This window comes from Pteropus vampyrus, unplaced genomic scaffold, assembly GCF_000151845.1.
Source record: "Pteropus vampyrus isolate Shadow unplaced genomic scaffold, Pvam_2.0 Scaffold19, whole genome shotgun sequence".
Taxonomy (NCBI): Eukaryota; Metazoa; Chordata; class Mammalia; order Chiroptera; family Pteropodidae; genus Pteropus; species Pteropus vampyrus.
In genome coordinates this window covers 6720639-6737628 of record NW_011888800.1, presented here as the reverse complement: position 1 = coordinate 6737628, position 16990 = coordinate 6720639, and the positions used below count along the sequence as shown (strand labels likewise).

Here is a 16990-nt window from a genome sequence, read left to right as displayed (position 1 = left end):
GGAAGGGGAGGCTGCTAATTCACCAAATGAAGATTAAATGCCTACGAATGCCCCTTTACTTCCAGGCTGTCCTGTTCATGGACTGAGTGAGCTTGTAAGAAGAGGAAGTTCTAGGGCAGAAAAGTAAGGAGACTCATAGAGCCCTTGAGGAGAGATGCTGTCCACCAGCACAAAACTGTCCCCTGCAGCTACAGCTGAAATCAGAAGTGGGTCATGGGGATGTGTACAGAGCGCCAAAAATCTATACTACACTTGTTTCATAAGTCTTAAAATTTCGGTATTAATAATGCCTAATACCTATATAATGCTTACTATGTGTTGGGCAATATTCTAAGTGCTCTATATTTATAAATTGTTGAACTTGTATTTCATTAATAGTGAGAAATCACTTTGAACTTTTACGCCAGATCTAGCCAGTGTGTTGCAACCCTGAAGTTGAGAACTTGTGAGGAAGACAATCGGGAGGTGTCGATGTATGTCAGTGTGCAGAATGGATGTGAGTAGGAAGTGGATGGAGGATCTGCCACTAGGGAGTCAGGTGGGTCTGTTGTCTAGGCAAGAGACCAAGGTCTAAGCAGGTTAGTGTGATTGTGATCTAATTTTCACTCAGATGAGATAAGAGATGTGTGAAAAGGCTCTTTATAAAGGGTAGCAGGTGCTGCTCCTGCCTTTTAGTAGGGGATGCACAACTGTAATACAAAGGAGAACATAGTAAGTTCCTTAAGAGGAATACAAATGCTGTGGATATTCAGAGGAGGCTGAGGTTTCTTCTAGTTTAGAAGAAGGGGTGGTGGAATTAGAGAAGGCATTTGAAGCCTTGAAGAACAGGTAGAGTTTGGATGTGTGGAGATATGGAGGAAGGGTATTCCAAGAAATGGTAGAATGTGTGTAGTCTAATTTGTCTGGAGCATAGGCCAAGAAGAAAGGATAAAAGAAGATAATCTTTGAAAAGCAGATTGGGGTCTTTGGATATACTGGCTAGCTTTATGGTAATGGGTACTTTTTGATAGAGAACCAGGGAGACCTAGACTCTGGTGTCCCCTCTCCTTGGTTCAATGCCTGTCATATTCTCTAGGGGCACCTGGAAGACCAACAGATATTTAAAGTATATTTGAAAAAATTAAAAATAAAATATATACAAGGAAGGTCTCTTAAACTTTGGTTATTTGGTCATATAATCTAGACATTCCTAATTTGGGGTCCACAGAAAGGCTCCAAGGACTGAATAAACGCCTGAAATCATGTGTAGTGTTTTTTTGTGTATTAATTTTTGAGGAGAGGAGATAATTCTTATCTGAAATAAGTTAAAGAAGCCCCGATCTAGGCCAACCTCTTGTGTTACTGATGGTGAAACAATCTCAGAGAGAGTAGTTAGTGACAGAATTGGGACTAGACCTCAGATTCCCTAATACCCAGCCCAGGTCAGTGTTTCTTCTGCTGTTTCACTCTGGCCCTTTCCAGCACCATACAGCTCAGTGGTAGTGATGAGCACCAACACCAAATGTAACTTCTGTTCAGACCATATCTGAATCCTTTCTGTATCCAAAATCTATATGCCCATCTGCCTATTTGATCTCTCCATTTGGATGCTTCACAGGGGTCTAAATCTTACTGCATCCAAAACTGAACCTGCTCCTTCCTTGGAGTTCTCTGTCTCAGTAAATGGGACCACCATCCATCCATTTGAACTAGGAACCTGTAGTCATACCTCCCTGTCCTCTCTATTCCTGCCATCTATCACCAGGTCCTAATGAGTCAACCTCCCAAATGATTCTCAAAGTTATTCATTTATCACCATCTCCACCACCACTCTGCCCAAGCCCCTATCAGCTTCCATCTGAACCATTAGAGTAGCCAGCCACCAGCCAACTTGTCTCCCTGCTTTCAATCTAGCCTATTCTAATCTGTTGTGCCCCTCCAACCTATTCTCCTTACAGAAAATGGAATTATCTTGGTATTCACTTAAAACTCTGTTGCTCTTTTAATAAAATATTCAATAGAATTTCTTACTCCTTCGATACATGCTTTTCCTTATGCCAGAAATGTTCTTCCTCCATTTCTGTTAGCCTGGGTTACTTTGATTTTTCCTTCAGAACTCAGCTTTAATGACACTTCCTCAGAGAGGCCTTGCCTGTTTTCTCTTTCACAGCAACCAGTTCTCTTTTCTAGCACTTAGTTCAGTTCGCAATTATATATTCATTTGTGTGATTATTTGTCTCATGCCTTACTCCTCTCTGTACTCAGCTCTGAGGAGCGGATCTGTTCCATTAACTTCCGTAGTCATCCTTTCCTTGGTGACTGGCAGAGAGTATTCTCTCAATAAATATTTGTTGAATGAAGTAGCAACCACAGAAACTACTACAACAACTTGACTTGAGAATCAGGATACCTGGAGGCAGTCACTGCCTCTCTTAGGGCCTTACTCCTCAAATAAAGTGAGGGAGTTGAGCAAACTATGTGTCATTGGCCCATGACCTGTTTCTTTAATGGCCCATGAGCTAAGAATGGTTTTTACATGTTTTAAGAATTATAAAAAACACAACAAAAAAGCAAACAACTCAATTAAAAAATAGGCAAAGAACTTGAATAGACATTTCTCCAAAAAATATGTACAAAGACTAATAAATACATGAAAAGATGCTCATTCTCACTAGTCATTAGGTAAATGCAAATCAAAACTACAAGACACCACTTCACACCCATTTGGATGGCTGTTGTAAAAACAAAAAACAGAAAGTAGCAAGTATTGGTGAGGATGTGGAGAAATTGGAACCATTGGACATTACTGATGGTGCAGCTGCTGTGGAAAACAGTATGGCGATTCCTCAAAAACATTAAACATAGATTTACTACATGACTCAATAATTTCACTTCTGGGTGTATAACCAAAAGATGTGAAAGCATGGATTTGAATAGATATTTGTACACCACGTTCATAGTAGCATTATTCATAGTAGATAAAAGGTGGGAGCAATCTAGGTGGCCATCAGTAGATGAATAGATAAACAAAATGTGGTAAATTATATTTGAGTGTTATTTGGCTTTAAAAAATGGAAATTCTGACATATGCTACAACATGGATGAGACTTGAAGATATGATGCTAAGTGAAGTAAGCCAGTCACAAAAGGACAGATATTCTATGATTTCTCTTATATGAGGTTTCTAGAGTAGTCAAATTCATAGAGACAGAAAGCAGAATGGTGGTTGCCAGAGGCTGGACTAGGAATGGGATGAGGGGTTAGTGTTTAATTGGTATAAAATTTCAGTTGGGGTACATGAAAAGATGTTCTGGAGACTGATGGTGGTGATGGTTGCACAATAATGTGAATGTACTTAATGCCACAGAACTGTACACTTAAAAATGGTAACAGTAAATTTAACGTATATTTTATGGTATATTTTACCACAATTAACCAAATAAAAAAAAAGAATATGCGACAAAAACCATATGTAGCCCCCTAAAATTTTTATTAACTGGTCCTTTTTTTGTTTTTAAATCCCACCCCCCCCACCCACCACTACTTCCACCCCTGGTTGCTGTCTCCCCTTAAATGGATCTCTGAAAGCGGGGCATCTCCTCCCACGTGCTCACTGCGCACACTGCACACACTGCACACACCTGGGGCCTGGCACACCTAGAGTATGGACTGTGTCTCCACTGGGGTTCAAACTCAAGATCTTCTGAGTGTAAAGCAGACATGCTAACCACTACTCTATGGAACCACCCTATCTGGTCCTTTACAGGAAAATTTTGCCTACTCCTGCTAGAGTTAGGGCCATGTCCAACTCCATTTTTCTGTACATGGAGCTAGCACTTCTGCAAACGTTTTTCTCTCTTATAACCCAGGAGACCCAGAAGTGGACTAAACACCACCATTCATGGGAATTTACAGAGCAATTCCCGAAGGTAGATATTTTTGTTTCCCATCCCGTCCTAGAGGAGACAGGAAGGGCAAGGTGCTTTTTTTTTGTAGGAAAGCCTTGAGTTGAGGACTGACCTGAGTTTGGTGTAGAAGTGCTCCTGGGGAGAGGATCATGCCCTGGAATCCAGTCCCCTGCTAGAACCTTAAGCAGTGAGTCCCAGATTCTTATATGCTCATGTGCATGTTCCTGCACACATGCACGTGCACACACACACACACACACACACACACACACACACACACACACACACAGCAGGGCAGGGCCCCAGGGCCTGCCAAAATGAAGAGTAGGTGGTCATGGATTAATGCCATTTGCAGATTCTCAAGAGATTATGAAAGAACCTCAGGAATTTCTGAGTGATTTTCAGCGGCCTTCTAACCCTTTTTTCTAGTTCTGTTTTCACCCCTTGAGCTTCTTTACACAGCACACCGAGTGAGTCTTTAGAATGTAAATCAGATTGTGTCACCTATGCTCCTAACATTCCAGTGACTTCTTGTCAGTCTTAGGATGAAACTCCGAAGTTATTCCCTGGCCCATGGGGCCCTCATCGTCTTTCCTGCATGTTCCCTACCATTCTCGTCTTGCTCACTGTGCTCTGCTACATCAGTCCTCCTGTGAATTGTTTTAAAATTTTGGTAAAATATAACCTAATATTTACCATTTTAACCCTTTTTGAGTGCACAGTTCAATGGCATTAAGTACATTCACATTGTTTTGAAATCATCACCACCACCCATCTCCAGAACTTTTCCATTATCCCAAGCTGACATTCCATACCATTAATCATTAACTTCCGTTCCCTTCTCCCCTCAGACCCTGGTAACTACTATTTTTTTTTCTCTATGAATTTAATTAGTCTATGTACTTCATATAAATGAACATACAAATATCACATAATTTTCCTTTATGACTGGCTTATTTCACTTAAGGTAACATTTTTAAGATTCATCCAAGTTGTAGCATTTATCAGAATTTCCTTCCTTTTTAAGGCTGAATATTTTATTGTATGTATAAAACACATTTTGTTTACCCATTCATCTTTTGATGGACATTTAGGTGGTTTCCACCTTTTGGCTATTGTGAATAATGCTGCTGTTGAACATGGTGTAAAAATACCTGTTTAAGTCCTACTTTCAATTTTTTGGGGCTATCCCCAGAAGTGGATTGCTGAATTATATGGTAACTCGGTTTAATGTCTTGAAGAACTGCCAAACTGCCTTCCACAGCAGCTGCACATTGCACATTACCACCAGCGAGCGGTACACATGGTTCCAGTTTTTCCATGTCCTCTGCAACACTTGTTATTTTCCATTATTTTGGATAATAACCATCCTCAAGGATATGAGATGAGCCTCCAGTGATATTTTTTCAAACTCACCTAACACATTCCTGCTTCATGGCCTTTATACTTGCTAATTCTCCTGCTTAGAACGTCTTTCTCCTGGCAGTTGTATATCTCACTCTTAACACCTTATTCAGGTTTCCATTCAGATATCACACCCCCATAGAGACTTTCCCTGACCAACTATTTAAATTAGCTGTCCCCACACCCTTACTGTGCTATACATTTTTAAGTAGTACATCTCGCTACTGTACATTATATTACATACTCATTTGCTTACCATTGGTCTTCTCCATTAGAATGTTAAAACATCCAGGAAGGAAGAGACTTTCTTTTGTTTACTGTTTTGTCTCTAGCACCTAGACTACTTCCTAGCCCTTGATAGGTGCTCAATAAATTCTTGTTGAATGATGAAATGAATATGAATTATTGTTTTCTTGGGTAGTAGTACTTTGTGACAAAGTGAAATTACTAGCCCCAAAATAAATATATTTAAAAGCTTTTGCAAAATTGTCTTTCAGAAAGGTGGTACCGTCTTATACTCCCACCGAGTAGATTGGAGATTGCCCATCTCTGCTGACATTTCCTGCTCTGACTCTTGAAAGCAGCATGCTTTGTGCCTAGTGCCTTGCCTAGAGCAGGCACACATACACTTTATTAAATCAAACTTTTAGTGTTCTCTGCTGCTTTTTAGTTTCCTTTCCCTTTCTCCGTGTGTGTTTTAGAGGAGAGTAGAAAGATTTCCCACAAACACCATTTGATTCCACAAACTTTTATTAAGTGTCTACTGTGTGCCCTTCCTAGAGCCTGGCCTGATGTTAGGGATATAGATGTGAAGAGAGTGATCCTGTAGGGTCACCCCATTCTTTCTGTTTATAGCTTCCCTCCCTGTGCCCATCATTTGAAATGCAGAAGTTAAAGTTGATAACTCTAGAAGTTGATGTTTTCTACTCAGGTGATGATTTCCTAAGCAGGAGAATTAGCAAGTGTAAAGGCCCTGAAACAGGTATGTGTTAGGTGAGTTTGAAAATATATGGTAACTTGGTAACTTGGTGTAAAAAGTAACAGCATTTACAACTAATCTTAACAAGGACAAGAATTATTTTCTGTTACATCTACTGTCTGTAGAGAATGGATGGAAATCATAATACAGAGCATTGAGCAAGGTTGGGGAATTGTAAATGTGCCCATGTACTTACCACCAGTGATAGTTAAAGTCTGGAGTCAGACTGCCTGGGTATTGGTCCCATGACTTACCTAGTTTGTGACCTTGAGCAAATATTTTACCTCTGAGTGCCTTGGCTTTTTTCTGTCTGCAAAATGAGAATGATGGCAGTTCCTCCTTTCCGGTGTGGTTGTGAGGCTTGGTCCAGGTAAAGCACTTAGCACAGGACCTGGCATAGAGCGTGTGCCCACTACAAGTTAGCGCTTGCTGTTTTCATTCTTGTTCCATCTTCCTTACACTGTAAATGCTAAAGTCAAATACATGCCACACACAACTCATGACTGAGGTTGCCCTCCACCTCTCACCCCTCTCCTTCCAGTCCTGACAGACCAGTACTGATTCTCCCAACTATACCAGTGATTCTTGACTGAAGCAGCGGTCAGTATAGAAAGGAAGTGGGGAATTAGGTAGAACAGTGAAGAATCACCGTTCAGTTCAAATCTACAAGTGAATGAAGTATATCACCATGGACAAGGTACATGTGGGACTTTAGAGCTGAATAAGACATCACTTCTCCCTTAAGACCGCTCACACAGTATAGTAAACAATGATTTTTGAGGTAAGGTGAAAGTTTCACTGAAAGTATATGAGGAAGATGGAGAAGACATGATTCATATACTTGACAGAATCAGAGAAGACTTCCCTCAGGAGGTATTTTTTGCAAGATCTTGAGGGGAGAAAAGAATGTATTGCAGCAGGGTTAAAAGGGATCTTTGTGGTTATCTACTCTCTTCATTTTATACACAGGAGGATGGAGGTCCAGAGAGGTTATGGGACTTGCCAGAGATCACCCAGTGAATCAGCCTCAGGCCAGACTGGAGCCCCTGTTTAATATTCTTTCCACTCCTCTGCAGCTGACACATGAATTTCTCTCCTGTCTATAGGAGCCTCGCCTTTTCATTTGAAGGCTTTTGAAGACTTCACACTCTCTGTACCTTGATCGGTATTACTTGGTGAAGCCAGCTGCTTGAAAATGTTTGATCAACTTCTTGAAGACTCAAATTTTAAGTGTACTCACCAGGAAAACTACCATGGAAACTTAATATTGACACTTTGTGGGGGTGTATTTTATTATTGCTTTAAGGAAAAGGCTATTTTACCTGCATGCTAGCTAATACCTTTATTTAAGCTACATATTTCTGTTGTACCTTGGAATGTAATGCTCAATATCATTTACAGATTTAGGAGTGAGTTTTTGAAGACAGAGAAGGGCTTGAAGGAACGGCATGAGCATGAAGTTATAGAAGTAAAAGTGCCCAGCATAACAAGTAATGGGGCATTGCATTTGTTGAGGATGTAGCAGGAGATGAATCTGAAAAAATGTGGTGTCTTTGGGCCTATAGGCCCTAGCGTGCTTGGACTTGATCCTGCGGACATCTAGGTGCCATTTCTGGATTTGAAATGTGCCTGACTTGGTCCACTGTCTCCAACAGGAGCCTCTCCCAAAGCCTCTTAACTCCAGGCCAGGTGCTGAATCCTTGAGGTTGGGCACTGAACCTAGTTTCACTTGATGACAGTCATTTGTTCACCAAGTGTTGACTAGCACTGGGCAGGATCAGGAGCCAGACCTCTAAGTCTTGGTATCTCTGTAATGGTTAATTCACTCTTGGATTTGGTTGTCAGGCTGAAGCTCTGGATTTTTGAAGTTACTTGGCTGCCTGTTAAGTCAAAAGGAATAATTTATTTGTGTTTGTAAGCTATAAGCTATTCATTAGCATTCAGAATAATACCTCACATGTATATGACACCAAAGTGCTTTCACATAAATTATCTCATTTGATGTGATCTTCAAAACAAGCATGTGAGGTAGGCAAGGACCATTAGCTCCATTTTATAGATGAGAAGATGAAGACTGAAAGAGTTTAATTGATTTGCCCGGCATAAAGTGGCTAGTAAACGCAGAGCACCTGCCCAAACCTAAGTTTTCTACTCTTTCAGAGCTTTTTCCATGACCCACACTTCAGGAGCAATTAGGCCAATAAGAGACAGGTCTGTGGGCTCCAAAGGGCCTCATGTCTCCAGCTGTGACCCAGAGATTTGACTCTGAGTAAAGCTGCCGAGCCCAGGTGACCCTGGCAGGTATTAAGCCAATCTGGATAGTCTGAGGAAGTGCGTTAAAATTTGCCTTAAAACCACAGCAGAGTTTCCATCTCAACTGAGGCAGTATTTAAAATGTCCTCCATTTGCATAGCTGCTTCCCTATTTTTGCTGTTCCTGAGCACTGTTATTTAGTTACTGTTATTTTTCTTTAAATCAGTTTACTTTTAATTAATATAAATTTGTTTATAAAGGAAACCAGTGCATTAAGGGGAAAAAGAAATGAATGAGATGTAGGAAGTTCTACAGCCTGGGAGAGGGCAGAAGCTGGGCAGAGAGAGCAGCTTTGGGCCTGGGGACCCAGGTCTCCAGGGGTTGAAGGCTACAGCAGGCAGTGGGGAGAGTGAGAGGCAGCCAGACCCAGGGTATCTGACAAAACTGAGGAGTGGGAATCTCTAACCTGAGAGAAGAAGATGGGCAAGAATTTTATAGTCTGAGCCTGATAAAGGAGTGCTTAGGGTATGGGTGGGAGAGAGGAGGCAGGGCCTGAGTGAAGGGGGCATCTGATGATGAGTAGGAGGAATGGGAGGAGGATGGCCATAGACTGGGCTCCAGGCAAGTAGCTGGCTTGGGGAAGTGGGCTGAGAAGGAGGGCAGGACAGGGGTTGAGGCCCAGGAGGGTGTTTTTGGAGGGCTAAAGGAAGGGGGTTCCTAGAGGTGAGAACCCGAGGGATGGAAGGAGCTGAAGAGTGACTTCAGAGATGGGCTGAGGTTCCAGATCCCAAAGGGCACATAGGGGAGACGTTTGGAGAGAAGCAGGCCAGGCCTTGTGCGTAGTCCCGGTTGGTCCAGGCTGCATAGATCACTGCCCTGAGTCTGGACCATGGACCATGGTTAGCAGCCTAAGAGAGATGTTGGCATGAGGTCCGGGTTCCCTCAGGTTCATCTTGGTACCACCAGCAGGCCCACATTTGGAGAGTGTTGAGCTGAGGGTGTTGGTCTGTGGGGTGGATGGTACTGAGCCTTAGGAGCTATCCATCCTTTCCACGGTGTAGCGTGTAGAGATTTCTCTGTAGTGCTGTCGCAGTGTGGGCCACAGGCTGTAAGGAATGAAAGTGCCCAATCTTTTAGGCAGAGAAGATTTCTAGATAAGTGCCCAGAGCTCTGTGGTTTATTTCCTGCCTGTGACATCAGGCAGTCACATAACCTCTAGTGTCTGGCTAGTGCAAGGGCAGAGAGATGTCTGCCTCCCCTAGGCTCTGGGAAAAATTACTGCCAGATAGTGATTACTGTCTGTTCCCATTCCTGGAACCTGGCCTTTCTAGCTGATTCACCAGGGTGGTTTGTTCATTCAGTACCTGTTGTCACACAGAGTGGTCTTTCTCTGTGTCCTCTGTATCCGAGTCCCATCTATGAATCTGGCTTTTGAGAACTGGGCCTAATTACTTGTACCCTTACTTACCTGGCTCCAAGTTTTATCATAAGAAAAGACAGCAGCCTTTAAAAAATAGTGATCTGTTCTTTATAGGGTACTTTTCTTCTATGTTAATGATGGCTATTTTATATTTTTTGGACCGCTTAGTGCCTTGAATTTTTGAGGTGAGTCGGGAGTTTATTCCTCTCAAGAGATGAGACTGAAGGCAGGTGGGTTGTCAGAGGTCGTGCTCTGTTCATGGCACAAAGCCCATTTCTAAGCCCATTGGAGGTTGTGGGAGACTCAGCTCCCCGCTCCCTCCCCTGATTTAGGCTGCAAGTGGTGGAACCTGTTTTGAAGACTCCGGGAAGGGCTAGGTAGCTTTTAATTCATGACTCATTCTTTCCCTCTGTGATGTGGGCTCTGGGGGTATAATATTCAGTTCCCGCTGTGGTTCTCCTGGCAGTCTGCTATAGTGATTTCTTCCCTTTTCCAGCTTGGTTTCTCAAGAGGAGGTGATGGCAGGTAGAAGGGGAAATTGTGAAATAGTGGTAAGGTCTTCAAGGTTGGGACAGCACCTGCTTCCTTAGTGGGCCTGAACTGATTGACATAGTTGAGGCTTTTTATAATTGTGTTTTGGTTAAGACCAAATGACTGTATGCCCCTTTCATTCAATAGGTATTTATTATGTGCCCCTTTCATTCAATAGGTATTTATTATGTGCCTAGGTGTTGTTCAGTGCACTGTGCTGGGCCCTGGGGATAAGCAAAATTCTATGCCTCCTAAAGTGCATTCTCTTTATTTGTAAGAGGAACCCCCATAATTAGCTATATCTGTATGCTCTTATTTGAGGTATACTTCTAACCAGCTGATCTGTTTTGCCAGAACATACCAGAAAAGCAACTGCAGATTAGAAGCACTTGCAGAGAAGTGCTGGCATCTGGTACAGTGTAGTAAGGCTGACTAGGTAAGAGATAGAAAAACTTTTTATGGAGTAGAATTTAAGATCATCACCACCTAAGTATAGGAAAAGGCTGATTCTTTACCCTCAGTAGCATCTGAACGTATTATACTGTTCAGTAGTTTATGTTCTGGATGATGATCCTTAGACATGGAGGACAGATTAAAATCACATAATGCCCTAGGATGGAGAAGGGGAGGGGGTAGGCAGTAAAATTTTAGAAAGACATCAGGAGAAGGACCACACTTCTGCAAACTGGAATCTGAAGTCCTCGTGGAGCTTATGTTCGTTTGAGATCTTTACTGTTCTGAGGCTGGGTCTTGCAGACAGCCTGTCCTCTGAAAAACTAGTCTGGGACCCTGGCTTTGGTTGGGAGGCCTCTCAACTGTCACCTATAGCTCTTCTCTGTTAGGTTTAGGAAATGCATATGAATGATTCCAAGTACCAGGGAGATTAGAGGACTTAGGGGAAACCTAGAGGTAAAGAAGGAAACTGCAAGTGTTAAGACAATGCAATAGCCTGTGGCAACTTCCTGTGGCGGCTTCAACTTTGCCTAAGGATCCCAGCTCCTGCAGACTCAGTTTCATAGAGAAACTGCCAACCCCGATGCCTGGAATAGACAGTGCTATCTTATTCCCACATTATTCCACATATGGTCCCTCTGTTTCTTTGTTCTTCTGAAAGTTCTTCTTCCTTCCCAACTGATAAGGGTTAATATCCAAAATACATAAAGAACTCATACAACTCAATAGCAAAAAAACCCAATCTGATTAAAAAATTCATAATTAGAAAACTATTGTTGTATCTTTTTAGCCAGAATCCGGCCTCTTGTGCTGCTCATAAGGTAGGATTATTTCATAATAAACAATATTAATACTGGAAGCTTTTTCAAAGGTCTGCTTTAAGAGAGTTGTGTTTACATGAGAAATTCTTCAGGCAGCAGTCACTCCAGGAGACTGGGCAAAGCTGGGAATCTGGTTTGTAACACAAAAGACCAAACTGGTTCAAAGTCAAAACTGGCCTTCTAGGCTAAAACCCAGGAATGGGCCCTGCCCAGAGCAGGCTTAGCAGCTAAAGATAGTAATAACTAGTTAATCAGGACAGACACACTTGACCAACATTCTTAGGCCAGCTGGGTTTTGGTTCATGGCCACTGTGGAAGATCTACCCATGCCCTCTACCCTTTGAATGAGAGTATTTCAGAGTCTCTGGGGGCTAACCAATGAATGAATTTTAGAATTTTAGAACTGCTAGGTCTTGAAACCAGCCTTGTTCACCTCAAGAATTCAAATTAGGCTGACCTGGGCCCACTGTGGGCCCGCATCCATCCCTGGAGTTACTGTCAGGTTGGTTTGGCATCATACTGGGAGTGGATAAGCGAGAAGTTTGGAACTTATATTGAGTACTTTGTTTTTGACAGCTACTTCACATGGATCATTTAATCCTCATAACACTCCTCACTTTGTAGTTGAAGAACCTAAAGCTGAGTGAAATTCAGTAATTTGCCCAAGGTCATGCTAATTGTATGTAGAAGATTCAAAATTTGAAAATACATCTGTTAGACTCCAGAGCCGCCTTTCTTTCTGTGACCTATGCTTCCTCTTAGCTTAGAACAGTAAAAATAAGCTAAACATTCATACATAATTGACATATAACATTTGTTAGTTTCAGGTGTACAACCTAATGATTCCATATATGTATATACTTCAAAACGATCACTGCAATAAGTGTAAACATCCATCACCAACATAGTTACAGAATATTTTTTCTTGGGATGAGAACTTTTAAGATCTACTTTCTTAGCAACTTTCAAGAATACAATATAGTATTATTTACTCTAGTCACCATGGTGCACATTACTTATTTATTTTATAATTGAAAGTTTGTACCTTTTGACCCCTTTCGTCTATTTTGTCCTCCCCTCGCCCCCCCCACCCCCGCCTCTGGCAACCACCAGTCTGTTCTGTGTATCTGAGAGTTCAGGTTTTTTGTTTGTTTGTTTGTTTGTTTTTAGATTCCACATATAAGTGAAATCATATGGTATTTGTCCTTTTCTGTCTGACTTATTTCACTTAGCACAACACCCTCAGGGGCCATCTGTGTTGTCACATATGGCAAGATTTTCTTTTTTATGGCTCAGTAACATCTCATTGTGTCCATACACACACTACATTTTCTTTATCCATTCATTCATCATGAATACTTAGGTTATTTCCATGTCTTGGCTACTGTGAATAATATTGCAGTGAACATGGGAGTGCATGTATCTTTGAAGTTAGTGTTTTCATTTCTTCCAGAAATGTACCCAGAAGTGAAATTACTGGATCCTATGGTAGTTCTATTTTTAATTTTTTGAGGAACCTTTGTACTGTTTTCCATAGTGGCTCCACCAGTTTACATTCCCACCAGCAGTGCACGAGGGTCCCCTTTTCTCCACATCTTTGCCAATACTTTTTATTTCTTGTTTTTTTTTTTTTTTATAATAGCTATTCCAACAGTTGTGTGGTTTTGATTGGCATTTCCATGATTAGTGATGTGAGCACCTTTTCATGTACCTGTTGGCCTTATGTATGTCTTCTTTGGAAAAATGTCTCTTCAGATCCTCTGCCCATTTTTTAATCAGATTTGGTTTTTTTGCTATTGAGTTGTATGAGTTCTTTATGTATTTTGGATATTAACCCTTATCAGATATATGATTTGCAAATATTTCCTCTCATTCTATAGGTCGACTTTTCCTTTTGTTGGTTTCCTTTGCTGTGCAGAGCTTTTTAGTTTGATGTAGTCCCATTTATTTATTTTTGCTTTTGTCCTTTGTTTTTGGCATCAAATTCAAACCATCATTGTCAAGACCAATGTGAAGGAACTTACCACCTGTTTCCTTCTAGTTTTATGGTTTCTGGTCTTACCTTCAAGTCTTTAACCCATTTTGAGTTGATTTTTGTATATGGTGTAAAACAATTTTAATTCTTCCAATCCATGAGCATGGAATATCTTTCCATTTATTTGTATCTTCTTCAATTTCTTTCATCAGTATCTTATAGTTTTCAGTATACAGGTCTTTTACTTCTTTGGTTAAATTTATTCCTATGTATTTTATTCTTTTTGATGCAGTTGTAAATGGGATTGTTTTTTTTCTCTTTTTAAAACATTTTTTTAAGTCCCCCCCACACACACTTCCACCTCTGACCTACCGATGTTGCCGTCTCCCCTTAAGAGCTGGATCTCTAAAGGTGGGGTGTCTCCTCCCATGTGCTTGCAGCGCATGCCCAAGGCCTGGCACATCTGGGGCCTGGGACACCCAGGGGCCCTGGCACATCCAGGGGCCTAGTGTACCTGGGGCCTGGTACACCCAGGGTATGGGCTGTGGCTCTGCTGGGGCTCGAACCCAAACCCTTCTGCGTGTAAAGCAGACATGCTAACCACTACTCTTTGGAACTACCCCTGGGATTGTTTTCTTAATTTCTCTTTCCAATAGTTTTTATTAGTATATAGAAATACAACTGATTTTTGTATATTGATTTTGTAACTTCAACTTGACTTGAGTTCATTTATTAGTTCTCATAGTGTTTTGGTGAAGTCTTTAGGGTTTTCTATATATAATATGTCATATGCAAATAGTGACACATTTACTTCTTCCTTTCTGACTTGGATGCCTTTTATCTCTTTTTTCTTTTCTTATTTTTTTTTTCTTTGCTTAGTTGCTCTGGCTAGGACTTCTAATACTATGTCAAATAAAAGTAGTGAGAGTGAGGCATCCTTTTCTTGTTCATGGTCTTAGAAGAAAAGTGAAGAGCTTGCCACACAATAAGCATTATGTAAGTGCTAGCTACAATTTTTGTTGTTGTTTTGGAATTAAGTTATTTCTAAATTTTTCTCTATTATAAATAATGTTATAAATGAACATCAGTGTTTGTAAATATTGTATCTAAATACAATTTCTAAATATTTCTTTAGGACAGACTTTTAGAAGAGACCTTGCAGGATCAAAGGGTCTGCACTCTTCAGAGCCTCCTAATATGTACAGATAGCTTTCCAAAATTATCATGTCAATTTACATACTCCCTATAAAGCCACCAACATTGAATATCATCTTTTTTTTCTACTTGTTGTCAATTGATAGGTAGAAAATGACTTAATTTTTGTGTGAGGTTAAATATTTTTTATGTTATTAGCCTTTTTTATTCTATGAATTGTCTCTTCATGTTCTTTTTATATTCTTTTTTTGACATTCAATATTTTCTTTTTCTATTCCCTTGTAGTTTATCTTTTTCTTATTTTTTTTCTGTATGAGTTATTTATATAGTAAGGATTCGATGTTTGTCATATTTCATAAAGATACTTTCCTTTGTTTTCATTTCCCCATTTGTCTATGATTTTGACTTACAGAAATTTACATTTTTTACCTTGCAAATCCATTCAATTTGTGCATGTGCATGTGTGTGTGCGTGTGTGTGTGATTTTTTTTCCATTTTAATGCTTACAAATTTTTTTCCCATCCTAAAAGCAGATTAATGATCACATCATTTTATTTCTTTTAGGTTTAAAGTTTTTTTTATAATTAGCTTTTTATATATCTCAAATTATTTTAATATATGGTTAAGATGAGGATCTAACTTCTTTTCATTTAGTGTAGTAAATTATAATACCTTTTCTCATACCTTGAACTTATATACTTAACTACGGTTTGTTTCTTGGCCAGGCTTATGTTCCATTTACCTTGTCTGATGCTTTTGTGCTTTATAATACACTTTCATAGCAGACAATGTTGAGATTCAAGCTTTTTGGGCTTGGAGACCCCATAGGCTTCCTAATTTATTCATTGTGGTTCATTACCTTGAACTCAGAAAGTTCTCCTCATCTGGCCCTGCTCGTAAGCACATAGAGCTTTTCCTTCTAATTGTTCTACTCTCTGTTTTATGAATCACACAAACCGTATGAATCACATTAACTTTTGTTTATTTTCAGTATCATATTTGAGTTAACTTTATCATTCTTTAATCCTTGTTTTCTCCTCTTCTCATCCCAGTTTGTTTTCTTTGCCTATATGCTCTCATTCCCTAGCATTTCTTCATCCCAAGTCCGTGCATTGACAGCTGTTTCTCTGAATCTGTTCTTTGGTTAAAGTTTTTAAATTAACCAAACTATCTTTTGACAAAAACATTGTTTTTATTTCCATGTTTTACTGCAACCATTTCTCTCTTTGCAGGTCCTTTTCTATTCTCATATCTTTTTCTCATTAAAGCAAAACTTTTAATATTTCTTCTCTAAGCCAGGGCTTAAAGAGAAGTCAGGCTCTTTCATACTCTTTGTCTTGAATGCCCTCTGGTTCTGTTGGAAGAACTACTCACCTTTCAAAACCAGCTCAGATATTGCTTCCTCTGGGAAGCCTTCAGGACTAAATTTAGTCACTCCCTTCTCTGTGTTCCCATTCTATGGATCACTCTTATGGCATCTCATACACTGCAGTGTAATTAAGTGTTTTCCCAGCCATCTTCCTTGCTAAGCAGTCTCCTTCCCCTTTGGTGTCAGGGAAATGACTGATTTTTCTTCGTATCCCTAGCTCCAGCTCAGTCCCTGCATATCCTAGATGCTCCCTCAGCAGACCCAGGATTGAGGGAGATTTGGTGCTGTACTGAAGGGCTTTCAGAGAGTCATCTTCTGCCGTTAGATGTCCCTCCCTGGCCTTGACTTTCTGGCCTCACCTCTCTTCCTGCTAATATCTAGTCGGTACAGGAGACTGGCAGTTTTTTTCCTATAGGATTTAGAAACACAGAATGTTCAGCCCTTTACACTTTTAAAACGTAGTTTGGAAGTTGAAGCCAAGGCCATGCCTTGAGGGAATTGGGGTCCAGGATTCATCAAGCCAATTGAGGCAGTTGTGTTTGGTTGTAAATATTGGGAATGTGGGAGGCTGGAAGTGTAGGGTAAGATGGGGGTCCACCCAGAGGCAGAGTAAACTAACCTAGGTCTAGTTATACTAGTAGCTTCAACTAAAATCTGATGAGACTGTTAATAGACATTTGTCAAAAGAATACATTTTAGAAAGATAATTGGTAATGAAGCAAATTAATATATGTAGATTAATT

The 16990-nt window shown here is 40.4% G+C and overlaps 1 protein-coding gene across 4 annotated transcripts in view; it reads left to right on the top strand.

Moving 5' to 3' along the window:
• The window catches only part of DNAJC17 (DnaJ heat shock protein family (Hsp40) member C17), a 33602-nt gene that overhangs the window by 895 nt on the left and 15717 nt on the right, over positions 1-16990 (top strand). The gene's annotated exons all lie outside the window — the stretch shown is intronic.